We start from the raw sequence: 4,894 nt of genomic DNA on the forward strand, positions 1-4,894 counted from the left end.
ATATGCTAAGAAAATGAAGGTTGCCAGGTCAACTGCCATGCCCTGGGGAGTAAGAGGCCTTACTAGGTCCACATCACTTGCAATGCTGACTTCTTTTTTTAAATCCAGTTGTTTAGAAACACAGTGGTCACCAAAGACACAGGGTACAAACTCACTTCCCACCTCTCCCCAAGAAAGTGCCAGTCAGCATTCCACAGCTGCAGTATATTACTCAAACTAGTGGTCAGTAGACTAGTGCAGGATGCTCTGTCTTCACTACTTCAACTGTAACAGTTAACTAGTCTCTTATGAGAGATAAAGAGAGTGAGCATAACTCACTCCTGCTACCCACCTAAACAAAAGAGAGAAATCAGCTGAGATTTTCTTACACTGAATGATGATACACACTCAGTACTAAACAGGCATTTGATAAATTGACTATATAGGCACACAGGTGAACATGCACAAATGGGCAGAGGAATTAAATCCAGGTGTCTCACATCTTTAGCTAACATTAACTATTGCAGTACAGAATGGTAGTGGGGGAACCACTGCCTTTTCCTTCTGATGCTCATTTATAAAGACAAATATTCTCACTCACAGCTCTGTATAGGAAAAACACTTGTCTCCCACAATCTGGGCCAATGCTACTGATCACTCAGTAACTAAGACATGAACAGGATGCAGTAAAGTCCCAGTGTACAGAGAAACATTTGAGCACGTAATTTGATATTGAAAATAGAACTGCCAGCTGTTTCTTCTGAGTAGTGATATCACATTCCCCCAATATAAGGGGATAAAAAAAAATGTTAGGAAAACACATGAATTGATAATTGCGTTACTTCCTTTTTCTAGGGTACCTTTAACTAGACACATCACAAATAAAGGTTGACTCCAGAAAGAACAGTCATGGAATAGGTGCTTTTTTTTTTTTTTTTTTTCTCCTGAGATCTCTCAAACAATATACTTGCTTTCCTGTTGACGCACGTTCTAGGACAATAAAATGCTATTGCTTTCCTCCATCTATGCCTTAACAAATTTCACTACATCATAGTCCGCTAGGTTCCCATTTCCATGTACTGCCATCTGGATCTCATCTTTACGAATACAAGCTACAGTCACCCACTTACTTGGCTCACTTCATCTGTAGAGACTTGTTAAATGGCTTTACAAATTATTTACTAAAAATACGAAAGCTAAAGATTTAACAGGAGAAGAGATTAAGTAGAAAATGTCTTACTTCAATGTCAAAATTACATTACCAATGATTTTTGGCTTTCTGCATTGATCAGCTGATTTCTGCTCCCTTTATTTACATTTGTTCTCTGCATGCTTGTTCTAAAATGCTGATAACTCAGAAGGCATGCAAGTTCACAGCAATGATCTAGTCACAGACTTCAGACATCTGAAATACAAATGAGCAATGTCAGAAAATTAAGAAGAGTTCAAACGCTAGTGCTTTGTTTCTGAAGCAGTGCAGAACACGTTCATCGAGCACAAAAAAAAGCTATTTCATTTAAACTGGTTCTCTTTTGCTCACTAAGTTGATTTTCATCAAAAATTGCCAGACCGGACTGTGCAAATGTCCTCAGGCTTTCCTCACAGGACATGCCTGCTACAGCTTTGTTGCCCTGCACTGGATGCTTCAATCTATCTAGATCCCTCTGCAAGGCTCCAGAGAATCAAGAGCACCTCCTAGTTTGGATCTAAGCATTGGTAGGGATTCATTTAACTACTGCAATCAGACCACTAATAAAAATGCAAGTAGCACTCAACAATTTTGAATAAGTAACATGCAACCAGTTAGTTAAAAGAGAACTCTTTCCAATCTTTAAGCATTCTACCAAATACTTAAAACTCCACTCAGCAATTAAAAAGTACATCCTGCAGCTGTAGTGCCTTATGCTTTGCCGAGATGCCCTTTTGGATAATGAACCACTGCTCTGAGCCCCAGTATCCATTTAAAAGTGAAATTTTAAAACTGCCATAAAAACTGGCCAGGTCAAAAAGGTAAGCCCAGACAGCCAAAAATCTATCTGGATTCCTCCTGTAACATTCTGTCAAGCAGCTGGGATAACTTCAGCTATTAAAATTTTCTTTTGACTAGAGATTTAATAGCAGGCCCGTGGTCTTCAAGGACCAATATTGCCTCTGGCTGGTTCTCAATTCCAACAGCAGTCCAACTTTTTCTAGGCAAAGTTTCAATTTGTTTGTCCAGTCTTAGCAAGGCACCATCTGAGGCACGGCACCACACCATTCTCAACCAATGGGCTAAACATCACACTGCCCTCACTGTAGCTTCCTCCAAATGAAATGAAAACAGTGTTGTTCTCTACCTTCCCAAAATGTTGTTAATTCTGAGGTCACTCATACTCTGAGATTTGGATCTCTTTACAGCGTATAACTAACAGATTTCCAATCTTATGCCATGGTGCATCTTTTAGTTGAAATTTCACTGACAGGCTGAGGAAGATGGAAGAAAACAGACAAACTAGGGAACCTCACTGCTTTCTAAGAATGTCATGAAACACCAACCTTAATTGCTTCTCAGATTACATCAAGAGGACAAAACCAAACTGTACTTGCAGTTGTCAAGACTGACCCTTCCCACCTTCCCCACCACCCTACCCCCAAAAAAAGAAAAAAGGTAATAAATAGCCAAAAACTTAGTTTAACTTGGTAACAATTTCTGAACTGCTTTCTTCTCTGACCTTGTTAAAATCCCCCTTGCAAAAAAAACTTGCCCATCTCCCATCCAGCCACAGTCGACACCAAAACAAATTACCACCTTGCATTACCAGTGATTCAAACAGCTTCCTGGTAGAAACTGCAAGAGGAACAGAAAATGGTGCAAATCTCTAAATGATGTACCATCACTCAAATGTTAAAACTGTACTTGTGAACAACTGTAATTAGAATTGGGCCAGGGCAATGTTAGCTCAGCTGCTTCTGAACACACCTGTTTTAATTTAATTTGTAATTAAGAAGCCTAGGGCACGAGGAAAGAAAAAAAGCTTTTCAGTTACTGTTTCAAACAGCAGAGATTTCATGTGCCATTTAAAATCCTGTTTTTCAGAACAGCCTGCTGACTTGCTAACGCTAGCAGAATGAAATAAAGGAAAATATTTTTAGCAGCAGGAAGTTGTTACTTGCTACTGCCAATTACATGCCTTGTACTTGAACAGTGACATTTTTTCCCCTTTGCTTATTCCTCAAGATAGGTAAAAGCTGGCTTAGGTCTCCGTTTGAACAAAACTCTTAGTCCCCTGCAGCTGGCCAACACTTCTGGAGTCATAGCCAATACTGGCAACAATCTGCTGTGACAGAGCAAACAACAGTGTCCTAGATCCACTCTTCAGAAAAGAGGGAAGGAGAAGATTAAGCAAGAGACTTGGATCTATTGACTTTGGCAAAAGGCTGAATACCTTGTCATGCTAATAAAATTACTGAATTTGGGGGAGGAGAAATCGGGGCAGAGGGGGAGAAATAAAAAAAGCATAAAAATTACATAAGAATATTTATACTCTGAGTTAATTTATCAAGCTGACACAAAGATGAATCATCCACCACTAAAATGGACACAAGGTTTCTTTATATCACAATTATTATTTACAACGTTTCTAAATGTTCATGGAGGACTCAAGTATCCTCATCTTTTCATTTAAAATGTGATCTTGCAAGCCAAAATAAAACTGTTGGCAAAACTAAGTTTCTACAGGAATAGTGCCCAAAGAATGATTTCTTCAAAAACAGGATATCTTACCAGGGATCATGACAATTTTTTTTTTTTTTTTAACATACAGAGTGAGAGACACAGAGCTCAAAGAAGTCACAAAAAAATAGATCTCTAAGAAACATCACAATGACACCAAATAATACCAAGAGCCTGTGGTATAGACAGACATTCGCTACTTGTGACTCCCTTGAATACTGTATCACAAAGATCAGTTATTTTTCTGAGGTACCATCCAACTCTGCTTTGATACATATTCATTCCCACATGCTGAAATTTCTCATGAACCTAATACAGTTGCTCTAAGTTAACAAACTGAATTGTATATGGAAAGGTAAAGGTCCATTGTATAACGATTGCTCTCTCGTCTACTTTTACGTCAGTGGACGCAACCATAGCTTTATGTTCTGAGGTTGAAAAGTACACAAAGAAGAAACACGTATCTCAGATATACACAACTTTGATTCCTGAACATTGCTTGGATAATTTAAGAAAGTTTTTAATATCACAGAATGGCCTGGGTTGGAAGGGACCTCAAGGATCATGAATCTCCAACCCCCCTGCCAGGCAGGGCCACCAACCTCCCCATTTACTAGACCAGGTTGCCCAGGGCCTCATTCAACCTGGCCTTGAACACCTCCAGGGAAGGGGCATCCACAACCTCTCTGGGCAGCCTGTGCCAGCACCTCACCACTCTCCTGGTATAGAACTTCCCCCTAACATCCAACCTAAATCTTCCCTCTTTCAACTTAAAACCATTCCCCCTTGTCCTGCTGTTATCTACCCTTTCAAAGAGTTTACTCCCTTCCTGTTTATAGGCTCCCTTCAGGTACTGAAAGGCTGCAATGAGGTCACCCCACAACCTTCTCTTCTCAAGGCTGAATAAGCCCAGCTCCCTCAGCCTGTTCTCATAGGGGAGGTGCTCCAGCCCCCTGATCATCTTTGTGGCCCTCCTCTGGACCCTCTCCAACAGCTCTCTGTCTTTCTTGTACTATACTATCAGTCATTACGTCCCATAGACTGACAAGGATGTGTATTTAAAATCTGTACAAGAGAACAAAAAAAGAAATACATATGATAAAAGTGGGTGTTAATAGCCAGCACCATCATGTCACTGCTTAACTCTATGGAATACAACAACACCTGAAAGTGTGCTTATATAAACCCACAAACAACAGAAAG

This window comes from Gallus gallus, chromosome 3 (genome assembly GCF_016699485.2).
Source record: "Gallus gallus isolate bGalGal1 chromosome 3, bGalGal1.mat.broiler.GRCg7b, whole genome shotgun sequence".
Taxonomy (NCBI): domain Eukaryota; kingdom Metazoa; phylum Chordata; class Aves; order Galliformes; family Phasianidae; genus Gallus; species Gallus gallus.